Source organism: Diceros bicornis, chromosome 5 (assembly GCF_020826845.1).
Source record: "Diceros bicornis minor isolate mBicDic1 chromosome 5, mDicBic1.mat.cur, whole genome shotgun sequence".
NCBI classification, from domain to species: Eukaryota; Metazoa; Chordata; class Mammalia; order Perissodactyla; family Rhinocerotidae; genus Diceros; species Diceros bicornis.
The window spans coordinates 25,629,921-25,648,241 of NC_080744.1; the positions used below are offsets into that span (position 1 = coordinate 25,629,921).

Consider the following 18,321-nt stretch of genomic DNA (forward strand, 5'->3'; position numbering starts at 1 on the left):
GGCACTCAACTAGACGCATGCAATGTATAAAATATTGGGGGTTGACAGACACAGTCTGAAATTGCAGAGGAATCTATCCACAAGAGAAAGCTCAATATTTTTCTGAGGTGTATTTTGCAAATTACATAGCAGATTTCATGTGTTATCATAAGTATCCATGATCTATCATGTTTCTTACTTTTAGTTATTGGGAAATCAGTTCACTACCACGTTATATTGGGAGATTGGATGGCTTAGTATAACATAGAAAGAATGTATCAAGCAGTGTTTGCTACAATTGCTTGTTTTTTTTTCCATCATTGACTCTTGCTCCCACTTCTCAGGATATTTCTATACTACAATAAAGACACTGCAGTTAGACACAATTTCACTTAGAGAAAACCCTCTCACCTTGTGCAACAATGCCAAGCTTTATTTCCCAGATATCCTAGTACTTTCCAGCCCAAATCATGCCACGCATTATATTTGTCATTTTGAGGTCAATCATTTTCACAACTGACAGAGCAAAAGATTAAAAACCAGCCAGTTCTCCGGAATCCTCTCTCGCATGACAATGGGAAGTTGATTGACTTTAGCTCAGCACTGGTAGCTCCTATTGCGACCAGGTTTCGCCACAATTTAACCCATGAACACTGGAGGGCAGCAGAGAGGCCACTGTTAGTGTCACAAAATAGTGGCAGAACACCAGGTGGCAGTGCTTCAGCAAGGAACTGCTTTCATTCTTGACACGTGGAGTATGGAAAGAAAATAGAAAGATTTATATAAAGGATTCAGAAAGTGGTGACGTTTGATAAATATGTAAAGGAAGTTCAGAGGTACACCATGCGGATATTAGGGGGGATAGCATTACAGGTAGAGAGGGCAAAGGCAATGGACAGAGGTCTTAATATGGAAACATGCTTGGAGAATTTAAGGAATAGTATCTCATCCTTCCCCGTAGCTCCTTATTCTTCCTAGCAGACTATTGCATAAGAAACTTGATAAAGCATTCAGCACAGTTAACTGCTTAGTGGATGAATTCTTCATCTATTGATTCTGGGGCAATTTGTACCTAGATCTTGTGTCTTCTTTGCTAGTTCCCTTTGGGTTCTAGTTTAAATCAGTAATGTCACTATCCCTGAGGCATTCAGCCACCCTTTTCTGAAGCAAATTGCTTCTCCGTAGTCCAAACCTTGCTCTTTAGGAGTCCTCTAAGATGCTACAATCTGGCTGACAATAAAAGTTAGAGATGCTTTTCAAAGTTAGGAAAGTTAATGTCTCATTTCTCAGACGTAAAAAATGGGAACAATAAAACTTATCTCATCTATCTCATAGGGTTTGTGATGTGTAAATTAGATAGTGAATCTGAAATACACATTACAGTGTCTGGCATATAGTAAGCTAAATAAATATCAACTTTCTTTTTTTCTAGCAAAACCTACCTTTCCTTCATTATCCAGGTCTGTGACCTGTTACTGTTTTTTCTCCTCTCCAGATGGGTTTAGTGATGGAAGCTTCTAGGAAATTTACTCAGTCATCTATTTTCCAGGAGATAGAAATTATTTCTCCCTTTCGTCTTGGGGTCATTTCCTTCTAGCTACATTAATACACTTAAGGTGCTGAAAAGACACAGATGAAACACTCAAATGGGATTTTATTTTCATTTCCCTAATGAATAATAATGTAGATATTCAAATTGTTAAAGATTTTGTTTATCTTGGTTCAGCCATCAACTTACATAGATACTGTAGTGAGGAAATCAAGAGAAAATTGAGACTTGGAAAGGCAGCGATGAAAGAATTAGGAAAGATCATCAAATGCGAGGAAGTGTCATTAGACACTAAGGCCAAGATTATCCACTTCCTCATATTCCCAATTACTATGCACGGATGTGAAAGCTGGACAGTGAAGAAGGCTGACCTTAAAAATTGGATTCATTTGAAATATGATGTTGGAGGGGAGTTCTACGGATATCCTGGTCTGCCAGAGGACAAACAAATGGATCTTAGAGCAAATTAAGCCTGAACCATCACTGGAGGCAAAAATGATAAAACTGAGGCTGTCTTACTTTGGGCACATTGTGAGAAGGCAGGATTCTTTGGAAATGACAATAACGCTTGGAAAGGTAGAAGGTGGCAAGAAAAGAGGAAGACCAAATATGAGATGAATTGACTCCTTAAAGGAAGCCATAGGCATGAGTCTACAGGAGATGAGTAGGGTTGCTGAGAACAGGACCTTGTGGACGTCACTCATTCATATGGTCACCAGGAGTCGGAGCCAACTTGATGAGATGTAACAATAACAAATGGATAATAATATTAAGCACTTTTCTATATATTATTAGCTATTATTAGCTATTGCATATCATATTTCTGAGGTGGCTCTTCAAGTTTTTGCCATTTTTATTGATTATTTTTTTTCTTATTGATTTATATGAGCTTTTTATATATTCTGCATGTGAGTCCCTTTTCAGAAATATGCATTGCAACTATAGTATACCAGTCTGTGCACTGACTTTCCACCTTCTTAGCAGTGATTTTTAACAAAGATAGTTTAAAAATATACTTCATATTCATAGGGAGCTAGCTTGAAAGTTTTGTTTGTTTTCTTTAAACACCTTAAAGATGCTTTCCCTTGGTAACTTCTACTGCTTCTGGTGACAAGTCCTGTAGTCCCGTATCATTCTTAATGCTGTTTCCCAAACACAATGTATCAGTTTTCTCTGGGTATTGGCGATATTTTTTTTCCCACTTAAATAGCAACTCTAAATATGGATTTGCCTTTGAGGCCTGCAGTGCTTCTGTCAGAACCATGTCGATGGCCTTGCAGAATGTCTTATTCAACTTTATGTTGTTCCACACAGCATTGCTTCTGAATAAGGAGCCTGTTTGGCAGAAAGTCAAGTATAACAGTGAGTGAAGGTGCTTGCTATGAGCAAAGAAATTATGGCATGGGTAATGGAAAAGTTAGTTATCAATACCAGGGATAATCACGTGGCCATTTGCAGAAGCAAGAATTATAATAGTTATGAAATTATTTTTCATTTTTGTATGAGTGTATTTATATATATATTTATCATTTTTTACTTCCCTCTCCCATTTGCCTGCATGTGGTAGCATAAGATGTGCTGATATAAATTAATCTTATATCTCATTATATCTCAGTAGTTAAGCTACAGAATATCAATGGGAGAGTGTGACTCAGCTAGAAGAGGAAATGTATCCAAAAATGGATAAATGAACTTTGTATCCTCTTTGCAGGAGAGGATTAGCTTCTTTGGATGAATGAGGAATAATTCCATCATATTAACAGAAACATAATTTTGCTATTGTCTTTATTGAAAGTTAAGAGTTGTTAAAAGAGGTACATATGGATGCCAAGTTGACAAGGACGGTACTGTGGTAGTACTGTACTATCTCAACTTAACTATCTGGAAGTATATTTCCCGGAATTTACTTCCTTGTATTGTTCTGGGTTAGCATTGGCCACAAAAGAGATTTGTGCAAGATTTGGAAGGTAGTTGTGACGAAATAGCCATATATTTTATGTTCTGCAGCTTGGTGCTAGGCTCCATGCACTGTGGCAACTCACACATGTTGCTGCTGATCTGCCAGCTCATCTTATTGTTTACTCACAACTCCTCCACCTCCCGTCAGATCTCCTCCTTCAGCTTCTCTTTGTCTCGGGCCAAGTATGCATGCACCATGATGGCAAGTGACACCCATTTCTCCTCAAGGTCACCCACCACTATGAGATTGAAAGAGATGAGAGACAAGTTTTAGTTTATCTTTATGGGCTCCAACTGTCCTCAGGGGATCTAGTATGTCCTTACAAGCCAGTTTGTCCATGCTTTTACCCACATCCAACTTTCCTTCACAACTGTTGCTCTAGCTGACTTAGAGCAAATTCAGGCTCAACCAGATGCAAAGACAGCAGCTCTGTATAGACTCCTCCACCTGCTCCAGCAACTGCGTGAGTTTTAATCCTTACAGTTAATCTCTTATTCTGCATCACTCATGGTGGTTCTGCTTCTCTGATTGCACCCTAACTGACACAAAGCCTAAGAGGAAAGGGCTAAGGAAATGGTTTTCATGACAATTCCAGATTACTAGACCCAGGTTTGTGATGTGAGCATCTTTAAGTGAAACTGCTACTTTAAATCATGATGGGGCAAGTTTTTTCAACTTTAGATAACTTTACACATGTTCTGTATGATCGATTTTAAGTCAAAAATTTAAGACTGAGAGTATATTAGAAGAAAGTTACTCTGGACACCCATTGCCAAATGACATAGAAGGAGGTTTTACTTAGAACTAAATCATCTGATCCAGACCACAGACTAAGCACCCACAGCTCTACCATTTCTTGTCAGGGATCTGCAGGTGTGCGTTTCAGCTCAGCTCGTGCAGAAGGGGGGCTCTGTCTTATTGAGCTCTGGGGTTTTTGTTCAGCTTTTCTATCACTTCAAACACTGTGAGTTCTCGAGAGCACAAAAATACTTTGCTGAATCTTCCAGCTGTAAGGTTGAAATGGTGAGGCTGATGAATTTAGCTGCTTTCTGTAAGTTTGTAGAATAGCGGCCATTCTTTGCATTCTGTCTGGAAGAACTCTGACTAATAAGGAAAATGATCTCTCCATTGGGAAGCTGCTTATACCAAAAAATATAGTACATGCTCTCCCTTGTTTGATACCGACAGTCCAGGGTGACTGTTGCCCCCTCTTGCCTGGATGTGGCTGGCTGGCCTTGAGTAACGCTCTGGGCCAAAGTGGATCCTGTGGGAAAAATCAGAAAACAGAGCTGATGTAGTGAATAGAATATTGTAAGAATTAGACTAATTTAGGACCCAAAGACAAACCAAATTGAAATCATATTATGGTTGCTTTTCTCAATCCTCCTTTCCTCCTCAGGTCCGTGTGAAGGACCATATGCCTGTGCAATCCTTTCATCCTTAACATTCTTACCCATGTTTGGAACGATCCCTACCAGAGAAGATGAAGGCAATGAGTACTCCTAGCAGGCTGGAGAGCGGCATGTGGCATGTGTCCCCTGTACAAATGTATTTAGTTCTGCCTCCAGCTGAGAAGTCAGTGTCTCTGAGTGCCTGGCAGCGCATATACATAGTTCCTGGGTTTTGATGCCCCTCCCCCAAACAGGAATAGGGTTTCTTATCTTCACAGACCACATGGTCTGTGCATACATGAGAAAAAAGTCTGTCTCATCCCAATCTTTACTTTGTCCACTTCTCTTTTCCCGGTAATTAAGTTCGACAGTACCGGAAAAGGGGCATAGGAAAAGCAATTAGTATGAAAGATTTGAGCTGAAGGGAACTGAAGATAGAACCAGTTGACATACATTAATTATTATAATTATTCAGTGGAATAATTTGGGGGACCCATTTAAAACAGAATTTATTATTGGCTGTGGACCTGCCTCATAATCTACTTACTGGTCATTCATTTAACCTATTCTTTCTTTTCTCCATCCAAAATCTAACAAATCTTTTTAAAAACTCATAGATCTTTGGCTTTCTAGGTGAAAGGCAATCCTATCCAAAATTATTAATGCATCAGTTTCTTCTTTTTTACTGAGCTCTAGGGCTCAATTTAAGTTTTACAATAAATAAAGCTACTTCAACATCAAATGATGAAATTTGTCCTTCTGACTTCCAGAATCTATTCAGTTGTTTATATTTTTATGAAACTATACCAGAAATAAAATAGTGTTCTTTTGAAATCTGACATTGAGTTTTATTTATTAGACTCTGAAGAGGATCAGGATATTCAGTCCTGTCGCCTCCACAAGCAGAATTGTCCTTATTAGATTGTGTGTCCTAGAATTGTCCTGATGTCACATTTTTATTTTTTATCCCATTGATCCAAAGTGTTCATTCCCACACGTTAAATTCTGAGGCAGGTATTTTTTCTCTTTGTAAAGTCAAGTCAAGATAAGTGTGCCAGATATCTCTGTGACACAGTGCTATAATCCACTCCTACAGAATGGGACAGCTATGGGCTGCAAACACTTAGTATATGTCAACACCACAGAAGTTGGTGACTAAAGTTTTGTATATTGTTACATGATCATTTGAAATGCAGTTGTCAGTCTTCCATTTGGTTTCATTATTTTAATGGATGAATTAATATAAAAGGACCAAAAGTCAAACAGACAACTAGAAAATAAAATACAGACAGGGTCTCTAAAACAGTGCCAGTTCTTTGATTCTAAAATCAAAGTAACTTATCAATGAGTGGTGCAGGGAAGAAAGTCTATAATTAGTTGAGCACCTACTCCTCTGTCCCCTTTCGTCCCTGAATGCTGACAAGTAGCCGATGCCCTGGTTTGCAATTATTTGTAACTAAGCAGAGGAGACCATGGATGCCCACAGCAGCCTGGGGAACAGCATGATGGCAGGATTTCCTTCTTGTTGAAATGGCCCTGCTCTTGTTCCTGGCAGTATGGGTGCAAGGTCTCTCAGCTGCATATATTAACTGCCTCCAAAATGCAGTTCCTGGCTGGGTCAAGTTGAATGTGTTGTGACACCCAGCTTGGCAGATTTGTCCTGTCCTAAATGTCATTTTGCCTTTCCATGTGATTTAACGATAAATGATTATATCTGGTAAAAGACGAGCCTAAAGCTTAATATTGAAGGAAGTACTGGAAGGAGATTTATTACTTAAAATTTCCGAGTTTAGTAAATTAATCTGTGACAAAATCTGAGGGGCTTATCTAAGACAAATTTATTATGAATCATGGCTATCATTGCAAATATTCATTCATGTTTTTATTGTTTTGTCTCCTACTGGATTCTAAGGTGAAATATGCTCACCAATTCTTGGCTTCCCCACAAGAGACAAACAGAAAGTCATCATCTCCCTTCCTTCCTACCTACCCACCAACCATGGCTACTGGTAACTTCACAACAGCAAACATCGCTCAGACAAATGATAACAAAATGGGCTTCTGACTTCCGTAATCTCTCCAGTTATGTATTGGAATACCAAATTGTAACAGCAGTAAAATCATATTCATTTATGAGATGTAACTCTATGCTTAACTTATTAGAAATTCTAGGAACGGAGAATCCGTACACTCTCAAAATTCAAATATTTGGCCATGTTGTTGCCATGAGTGTATACATATTGCTTAGTGCAATTCTACAATTCTTATTATAGTTATCATGAAGAAAAAACCTCTCCTAAAATTCATTTTTATCAGTGAAAATAGTAAAACCTATTAACAGTAGAAATGTTTTCCAAAATAAAAATATTTCCCTTCCCGGAGAGTGAAGGAATGAAGATTCTTTTCCCTTTTATTCTGAATATTCATCTAGTGAAAGTGTTTACACCAAATCACCAAATTCCAAACATTTTATTTTTGCTTGACCACCTCATAAAGAAACCCAAATGAGAATATTTGAGTTACTCTCTGGTAAACTGTCCTCAGACTTTCCTTGGTTCCTCTATAGAAATCCCCAAACTCACATACCATGTGAAGCCGCAGAATCACTATCGAGGTTCCCAGATCTTCCTGTTCTCCCTCCCCCTTACATCCTTGATAATGGCTGTCCTCTGATGTTGACCATGCAATCCAACATAGGCACTTTCCTATTTTTCCTGTACATTTCTGTCCAATAAAATTTACTCCAATCAGATGTACATACTATTCCAAATTTCTTATCCAACTTTTAAAGTACTAGAAAAAGAAGTAAAACAAACTTTAAGATACATGGTACTTTATATACTGACATCTTTTATATGTATATATATTTATTATATAGTATATATATATATAAAATTATATATATATAACTTTAAAACTATAGTCACTATGGTGTACATTACATTTCCAGGACTTATTTATCTTAAACTGGCTGTTTGTACATTTTGACCACCTTCACCCATTTCACTCACCCCCCCAAATCCTGCCTTCAGCAATCACGAATCTGGGCTCTGTATTTACGAGTTCATTTTTTTCTTTTTAGATTTCATGTATAAGTAAGATCATACACTATTTGTCCTTTTCTGTCTGACTTATTTCATTTAGCATAATGCCCTCAAAGTCCATCCATGTTGTTGAAAACGGCAGGATTTCCTTCTTTTTTATGACTCGGTAATATTCTCTTGTATATATATATCACATTTTCTCTATCCATTCATCTGTAGATGGACCCTTAGGTTATTTCCATGTCTTGGCTACTGTAAATAATGCTGTAATGAGGGAAGATATCTTTTTGAAATACCTTTTCACGTACCTGTTGGCCTTTCGCATGTCTTCTTCGGAAAAATGTCTATTCAGATCCTCCATTTTTTAATCAGATTTTTGTTTTCTATTGAGTTGAATGAGTTCTTTATATATTGCAGATATTAATCCTTTATCAGATATATGATTTGCAAATATTTTCTCCCATTCCATGAGTTGCCTTTTCACTTTGTTGGTGGTTTTCTTTGCTGTACAGAAGCTTTTTAGTTTGATGTGGTCCCACTTGTTTATTTTTGCTTTTGTTGCCTTTGCTTTTGGTGTCAAATCCAAAAAATCATTGCCAAGGCCAATGTCAAGGAGCTTACCCCAAAGTTTTCTTCTAGAAGTTTTATATTTCAGATCTTACATTAGAGTCTTCAATTCATTTTGAGTAGATTTTTCTGTATGATGTAAGCTAGTTTCATTCTTTTGCATGTCCAGTTTTCCCAGCACCATTTGTTGAAGAGACTTTCTTTCCCCAATGTATATTTTTGGCTTCTTTGTCATAAATTAATTGACCATATATGTATGGATTTATCTCTGGGTTCTCTATTCTTTTCTATTGGTCTATATGTTTGTTTTATGCTAATACCCTACTGTTTTAATTACTATAGCTTTCTAATATAGTTTGAAATCAAGATGTGTGATGCCTACAGCTTTGTTCTTCTGTCTGAAGAGTCTTTCGTGGTTGCAAATTTATGGTTGTTTGTTCTATTTCTTTGAAAAATATCATTGAGATTTTGATGGGGATTGCATTGAATCTGTAGATTGTTTTGGCTAGTATGGACATTTAACTATATCAATTTTTCCAATCATGGGCATGGAATGTCTTTCCATTTATTTCTGTCTTCTTCAATTTCTTTCCTTAATGTCTTATAGTTTTCAGTGTACAAGTCTTTCACCTCTTTGGTTAAATTTATTCCTAGCTATTTTATTCTTTTCAATGCAGTTGTAAATAGGATTTCTTTCTTAATTTTTTTCTTTTTGATAGCTTGTTATTAGTATATAGAAATGCAACTAATTTTTGTATATTGATTTTGTATCCTGTAACTTCACTGAATTCGCTTATTGGTTCTAACATATACTGACATCTTGTGGGCACATCTATTATTACTAACCCAATTGATTTGATTTTTTTTTTCACTTTCTCTTGTATATTGAAAACACATATATTGTGGACATGGAGGGGAAGTCTCCAGGTTGTTTCAGGCTGAACACCCTCTAATTCATAAGAAAAATAAAAGATTTTTTTGGTGTGTGTGTGGAAGATCAGCCCTGAGCTAACATCTGCCAATCCTCCTCTTTTTGCTAAGGAAGACTGGCCCTGGGGTAACACCCATGCCCATCTTCCTCTGCTGTTTATGGGACGCCTGCCATAGCATGCCCCGACAAGTGGTGCGTCAGTGCATGCCCGGGATCCATACCGGTGAACCCCGGGCCACCGCAGTGGAGCGTGCGCACTTAACCGCTTGTGCTACCGGGCCGGCCCCAAAAGATTTTTCTGATGGAATTTTTCTTGGCATTTATGTGGGCTGTTGGGAATACACCCAGCAAAGTTGTAGGTAATGATTCTGTTCTCCATTCTATGAACTGGTTGAGTTAGTCAAAACTGTGGTTTGTACTATCCATCTTAAAAATTTATTTTTTAAAATTTATTAAATAATTCTCACATGGAAAAGTACAGAAAATTATCTAGGAGACACCTTTATTCCCAACAACAAGAATTTAATTTTGCTATGTTTTCTACAACACCCCCCCCACCTCTCTCTCTCTCTCACTCTTTCTCTCAAACATTACAGACAGAACTGAAAGAGTAACCCCATTTCTTCTTCTGTTTCTAAAGCAATAACCACTATAAGTTTTATATAAGTTCACTATAAGTGAACATTAGTTTACATTTCTCTAGCGTAAGTATCCAGGAGTGTGATTGCTGGGTTGTAAAGTAAATGAAATTTTAACTTTATGTGAAACTGCTGAACTGTTTTCTGGAGTGACTGTACCTCTCACCCACCAGCAATGTATGAGTCATCTAATTTCTCTGCATCCTTGCCAGAACTTGGTATTGTTAGGATTTTTTATTTTAGCCATTCTGATAGATGTGGAGTGGTACCTCATTGTGGCTTTAACTTGCATTTCCCTAGTGGCTAATGAGGTTGAACATCTGTCCATATGCTTATTTATATGCTTATTTCACTACCACATACCCTCTTTGGTGAAGTGTCTGTGTGAGTCTTCTGTCCATTTTTTATTTGGATTGTTTGTTTTTTTACTGTTGAGTTTAGAGAGTTCTGTATATTCTGAATACCAGTCCTTTGATGAAAGTGTATTGTGCAAATATTTCTTACCAATCTGGGGTTTGTCTTTTTCGTTCTCTTAACAGTGTTTGCACACAGCAAAAGTTTTTAATTTTGATGAAGTCTAAGTTATTATTTTTTTTTATGGATTATGCTTTTGGTGTCATGCCAAAAATCTCCTCACGTAACCATAGGTCATGAAGATTTTCTCTTATATTTTCTTCTAAAAGATTTATAGTTTTACATTTTACACTTGGATGCATGATCAATCCATTTTGAGACTATCTTCAAATTTTTGTGTAAGTTGTGAAATTTAGGTCAAGGTTTAATTATTTGTCTGTGAATATCCTGTTGTCCAAACACCATTTGTTGCTAGGACTATCTTTCCTCCATTGAATTGCCTTTGCCTCTTTGTCAAAAAATCAGTTGTCCCTACTTGTGTGGGTCTGGCTTATACTCTTAATCAGTTGCATAAATATGTTAATGATTTTTTTTATAATCCTTTTAATATTGTAGAATCTGTAATGTGGTTTTCTTTTTCATTCCTTATATTTATAATTTATGTTTTCTCTCTTTTTTCCCTTGATAATTCTAGTTAGGATTATATCAAATTTATTAATTGTCTAAGAAAATTAACTTTGTAACTTGCTGATTATCTCTGTTGTTTGTTTTCTATTACACTAATTTGACTTTTTTCATTATTTCTTTCTTTTAGCATACGTTGAGTTTAATTTGTTCTTCTTTTTCTACCTTCTTTTGTTGAAAGTCTAGATCAATTGCTTCTCAACATTTCTTCTTTAGTAATATAGGTATTTTAAATGATAAATTTCCTCCTATGTACTATTTTAGCTGCATCTCATATGTATGTGTATATATGTGTTTTCATTATATTTTCTTTAAACATATTTTCTAACAGCCATTATAATTGCTTCTTTGACCTATGGATATTTTAAAGTTCAGTGCTTAAATTCCAAAATTTGGGAATTTTTAGAGACATCTTTTTGCAATTGATTTTTGAAATCAATTCTGTTTTGGTCAGATAATAAATTCTGTATAATTTCAGTTCTTACAAGTGTATTAAGACTTTTTTTAATCAAACAGATTGTGTGTGTGTGACTATTTCACTTACATGTTAGGGTCTGGCTGGAGTCTCAGCTGCAGGTTTGGGTACAGGCTGCAGGTGCCTCGAGAGCACTGTGCACTTGCTGCACAGAAGTAGGTGGCTGAGTCTCCAGGCTGGGAAGCCGTGATGGTCAATAAGAACTGTTTGGTACTTTTATTGAAGAAAACTGTGAATCTTCCATCTTCTTTTTTATTCCCAACTGAAAGTATGGCTATCAGGAATGCAGGGCCTTCACCAGGGTATTGCCGGTACCATGGGAAGTAGTCAAATGCACTGTTCTCATAAGTGCAGTTCAGAATTGAAATTTCTCCTTCCTGGACTGTCAAAGACTGAGGGCTCTGTTTCACCTGCTGCTGGTCACTTTTTTCCTTCTGTTGGCCACTCACCCCTGCTTAAAAGATAAAAAGTCATTAGGCCCCTACATTTATATTTCCTTCTTAAAGTTTCTACCTGCATAGTTTGTCCATACCCCAATTTTCTGATTCCCCCAAATTAATGACATATCCTGGGGTTTCTCCTCCACAACTCACAGCCCAGTTGAAGCCATAGAATTAAAACTGATGCTCCCAAGATCTTGTCCATTCCTCCTGGCACCGAAGCTCAGTGACAACTCAGGTGTCTTCTGGTCTTCTCAGCCAGCTGGAACTCTGACTGTAAGTTCACACCTGCTTTCTTTCAACAGACCCCGCCCTTTAGCAAGTCCTTTCACTTAAAGCTATTTCTGTCAAATGAAGCACTTCCCTATTTTGCCCTGACTTAGAATTGCTGAAAATACTTTCATTGGGAATCAGAAATCCCCTCCTTACACATGGATAAGGATCAGCTTCGAATTTCTCTTCCTCAATCCCCTCTTCCTTTTCCTCACATCTCCTAGAATATTAAAAATCATACACTAGGATATCTTGATATGTCAATAGTGATTACCTTATTTTACGATGAGGAAGAGAGGGACTCCCATGAAGCCACAAGATTACCATGTATAAGGGCATTTCTTTTTTATTGCAAAGAGTAATTAAAGTCTATTGAGGACACACAAAGGGCATAACATCCCATTACAATCTAAGGTCATGGATCAGAACGTAGAGAATATATGGTCCCTTTATCCTCAGGGAACTTAATTTTATTACAGTCTTTCGGATGTGTTTATATTTTGCATTACTCTAAGAAATAATAGAAGATAATTAAATCAACTTCAACTTCTTTATACTTCTTCTAAAATATAAATCAGGTAAATTAAATATTTCTAAGAATTACCCAGGGAGAAGAAACTGGGAAGTACTGGAATTATCTGCCTTGGAGGAGCTTTGATCTCCAAATGGATAAGAGAAGATAGAAAAATTCTGCAGATTTCAGAAGACATAGGGCCATGGTCATCCAGTAATGCAGTATTTTTGGTAGCTCTCATCCCGAGCTTGGACAAACATTTAATATTTTCTTTGCATTTTATCTTCATGGGTGAAATATGAAAATACGAAGAATCAATTTGGCTATTGATGTTAACACAGCAAAGAATAGAAACAGAAATTGAGGAAAAATTGCACATCAGCCCTAAAAATAGGAGTGATCTGCATTATAAATAATAGAAGTTAAAAAAACCAAAAAGCCTATTTTTTTCCAGAAGCACAGAGAGAATTTGTTTTGGTACCTGTATTTGATGTCATCTCAAATCCAGTCAAAGAAAAACACCATCAGTCCAATAGGAGACGATAGTAAGAGTCTCCATTCCTCAGTCTACAATCTAATCCCATTCTACTCCAGGACTCCAAGGGGATTTTTTTTATTGTTTGTTAAATTCTTTATGTGTTTTCTTTTCTTTTCATTTACTCATTCATTAATGCATGTCTTCAATATATATTTACTGAGTGCCTACTATGTGCCTACTAAATGGGTGATACTTGGGTCTCATTCATGAAAGAGACAGTCCTGACATTCAGTCAACTGAGTCCCAATACTCAAGTACAGCCAGATGAAACCTACTGAAGAGAACTGTGTATCTATACAACGTGACAAAGAAAAGAGTAGTGAACTCTGCTTCTGGGCCCAGTCAGAGGAGTGTTCCAATAGAGGAGACGCTTGAACTGGGACTTAACGCCATCAGTATATTTCCTGGTAAAAATAATGGCATAAGGGAATTCTAGCACAGATTAACTCAGTGTGGTTGGAGGTTGGGTTGTATATGGGTGAAAATACTATAAATTTATATTAGAAAATCTATTGTGGCCCTGACCTTGAAGGACAACATGTATTATTCAAAGAAGTGTTGATTTCCAAAGTCATGTTTTTCAAACTATTAGACTAGAATAAACATGGGTACTATTTAGATGGATGGATAGATAGATACATACATACATATGTATGTACATAGATGATTGACAGATATAAGTTGAAGCAAAGTAGAAGATAATAATTTTCTAGATTTTTTTAAGGATATTTTCTGGCTACTTGAACACATGTATGTGACACATATGTTAATCTCTGAAGTAGCATTGCCCCTTTGTGGCCACATAGAGAAGTTACACTGAACAATTTTCTACAGCTTCTTAGCAGTTCGTGTTTAACAACCACTGCATCAATCAGAGCACTGAAATAAGCGGCTGAGTTTTCTTCTTGAGCCGAGGATTTCTTCAGAAGAAAGGAGATTTTCCCCTTGTTGAGATCCCCTATGAAATCCTTGCTGCTCTTTACTAAGGTACATCTGAGGTGGATCTGGAGGGCTTGGTTGAGATCTGGACAAACCAAGAGAGAACAGGACTCCTGGAATATTCATGGTAGCACCTCACCCGCCCTAAGGTTCCTTCAAAGGCAGAAACTGGCCCTCAGGATGAGTAACTGCATGGGGCTGTCCTTCCTCCATAATGTCATCAGATCAGGGAGAGCCCTTCACACTGAAGAGAACATGTCCTTAAATGGATTCTAAATTAGGCAATTGTTCTACATCTTTGCCAACAGTTGATATAGTCATATTTTTATTTTTAGCCCACATAATGGAGGTGTAGTGATCTCATTGCAATATTAGCTTGTATTTCCCTGATGACTAATGATGTAGAACAGAGGTTGGCAAACTTTTTCCCTGAAGGATTAAATAGTAAATATTTTTGGCTTCACATGTCACTCAGGCTTTGTTACAACTATTCAACTCTGCCGTTGTAGCATGAAAGAAGCCACTGATAATAAATGAGCCTTTCTGAGTTTCATTGTAAATAAAATTTTATCTACAAAAATAGGTGGCTGGCTGGATTTGGTTTGTTGGCCATATTTTGTTGACCTCTGATATAGAACATATTTTTATGTGCTTATTGGTCATTCATATATCCTTATGAAGACTTTGCTGAAACATTTTGCCCATTTTTAAACTGGGTAACTTGTCTTTTATTGAGATTTCTTTTAATGGCATATTCTTGATGCAATGAAGAATCTTGTTGCTATGGGGACACAATCACCCTAAAAGTAATACATAACAGCTTTGAAAAAGACATCTTTGGAACGAGTGACTTAGTAGATGTACAGAGCAGTAAACATCACAACTCTCACTGGAATGAGCTGCAAAGAGAAATTCATTTTCCCATAATCATAAATGTTGATGATTTTCTAAGTTCAGATATCATGTCAACTGCTTCTACTGATGTTGAGTTTCAAAGAAGAACAGAGATCCTTGATTTTTAGATTTGTTGTGAGTATAGGAGAAAAAGAGTAAAAAAAGTTGCCCAAGTCCAAATATCCCACAAGAAAGTATGCAGTGACAGCTGTCAAAGGATGAGACCACTACCCAATACATGAAAAAAAAAGACAAAGCTGAATTTACTCTTCACAATAGTAAGGGAGAGTTCTGCAAGTCAGACACAATCTCACTGAGCACAACAAATGGCTAATTTATACTGCATTTGCGGGATGAATGGAATTCAGGGATTGGCAAACTTTCAGAGGTGTAATGTGTTGACATCATCTGTAAAAGCATGGTCGCTCTTGAGGAGCTGTTGTTGATTGGTTGGCACTCGGGGGCATGTTTATCCGAGTGAGTCTATCCCGCATTGGCTGCCTTGCAGAAGCCTGATATTGATTTGTTGGCTTGCAAAAGTGTGTTCACTGAGACGAGTTGTTGATCAATTGGACAGATATAAAACTGGGTCTCATAGCTACTTGTTACCATGGGTATGGAACAATCTGTCTTTTCCTAAGTCTGTGGGAACACTTTTATTTTCAATTCTCTCCACAGTTCTCGTCTCCTCTCCACACACACCCCCTTTTATTCCTCATTCAGGCAAAGTTGCAGAAGAGAATTTCAAAGACTGTCCAGATCTTCCCACAGTTGATTGATTTTCCTTGACAAAGCGTTTTGGCCTGTGAAGATCTGATTTTTGGTTTGCATGAATTTATCTGTTTTTTGTCTTTGGATCACTTGTTGAATCTATTGTCTAAACAGTGACTGTACAGAAACAGTTAAAAGCCCAACAGAACCATGCAACAAACAAGTAAACTAGAACTATTCTAAAAACAGACTGTAAGACACTTTGCAACCATGACCCAAGATTTCCCAGAACTAATTAAGAAAACAAGTCCAAATGATTTTCTGAGTCTATTTTAGGTAACTATATTGCTTCTATCTATCTATCATATATCTATCTATCATCTTTCTCTCTATCTACTTTTGTTCAAATATTTTTACTCATCTGCAATATTTCAGGTCTTTGGTTACATTATTTACTATGTCAGCTAATGTGAGGAAAGAATTTTCAATGACACCTCAAGTTTTCTAATGATTATGAATGGTGTCACTACCGTGAGGAGTCTTTTTTGAGAAAGATTTTCATCTCTTTACGCTCTTTATAAGGAGATGTGGTCCATATAGAACGTTTGGTAGTCATACCCTTGGAATGGCCTAATAGAACTCTGGGAAAAGTTAACCTTGGTTCTGGGTTGGCAATGAAGAGACTGACTCCCCTATAGGAAATAGAACACAGGAGCTGTAGGTACACTATCTCTGGGTATCATTTTGACAAATAATCACTGTGGTATGCTATATTATTTCTAACGTAAGGAATTTTTTTTCACTTATGTATTGCCTACAAAGAGTATCATATTGGTAGTTTTAGTGTAATGTACCATTGTATCATTTTCCAAACTGGCTGTAATAACATTATATTTGGAGGATTGAATGAATTGATTATTATCTCTAGTAAAGACTAATACTTGGGCAACTTGTTATTAATAATAAGAACAACATGATAGGCTAAAGTCAGAGTGTATAACCTTAAATTAGTAAAGAAAAGATATGACTAAACAAGAGTGGCAAAGGGAAATGAGGCATGAAGTCTCACGTTCCAATGGTACTGGGAAAAAGCTGTCTACTTTATGTTCTGAGGTTCTTGAGTTAGTAGTCAACTTCTGAGAACCATTTTCTTATGGAAGTTCTTTAGAGAACCTCAGTTGAGGATGCCTAATGGGTCTAACTTTCTAGTAGTCTTAAAATCCATTCCATTTTTCCAGAGGACTTGGAATAAAGACAGATTTTTGAGAAAGGGGAACAGCATTGCATAATTCAAATTTATAAGTAACCAGTCCATTAAATATGTCCCTGTGTCACTAGGTTTAAGTCAGAATACGTAAAGATGGGCAATACAAAATCTAATGTTTTTTTTTTTTACCATTGTGAGTGCTGTGGCTTTTCAACAGGGAATGTCTCAACCCATATATAAAATAAACCTGCTATTGCTAGCAATATACATAATCCATAAAAGGAAGTAATTTTATGAAATACATTTGGACAGAGTCACTGACTTTGGTTGTCAAATACGCAAAAACACCAAAAGTGAAGATTACTATATTTAGGAGTAAGTAGAAACAAGACCCTGAAGAAGTGACTAGACTGCTTACCTATGGAATGGTTGTGCTTTATTTAGCTCAACAGACATTTCTGCACCACCAATTATTATGTAAGTGCTGGCTTATAACCCAGGCTTTATCTATTAGATTTTTAATCTTTGGGATTAATTGAAATCTCGTCATCTATAAAATTGGGTGATTGGAGCAGGTGATTTCCAAACTATTAATTATAAATTTTTTGACTTGGTAGCTGTAGTGATTAAAAGGGAAATTGAAATATAATCTATTTACTCCACATCTAAATCGTGATCTACTGAGAAGACTCCATTCTTCTTCAGTAGGTATTGATGTCACCACTGTTCTGGGTTTGAAATTATAGTCCAATTCAAAAAATGTAACTGTTTATATGGTCTGCATATACTTTAATGTACACCCAGATACCTTTTTCTTGAGAGTGCCCAATTCTTGTTGGTAACTGTACATATTCAGTTACTACTAGGACAATAAATGTTTTACCATGATAAATAAAAACAAATAATTTAAATCTATAAATAAATATACAGATGAGAGGTAGGTAGGTAGGTAGATAGATAGATTGAAGTGCACCCTCCCAAGTCAGTTGCTATTTCATCTTTTAAATTTTTTCATAGACTGAACACCCTCCAATGCACTATATTTATTTATTTGTATTGTATATTATTTTTCTACCCTCCTACAGGTTATTAGAATATAAAATAATCAAAGGCAAGTACATTTGTCTTTTTGTCACTGATCTATTCCCAGTACTAGCACTAGTGACTGGAAAATTGTAGCCTCTTAATATATATTTGTAAAATAGTGTTGAATGGAGTTAAGGGTGGAAGGTG

General features: G+C 36.6%; 1 protein-coding gene across 1 annotated transcript in view; it reads right to left on the bottom strand.

Moving 5' to 3' along the window:
• LOC131405801 (M1-specific T cell receptor alpha chain-like) overlaps positions 1 to 18,321 on the bottom strand; it is a 584,807-nt gene that overhangs the window by 490,910 nt on the left and 75,576 nt on the right. The window lies entirely within an intron of this gene.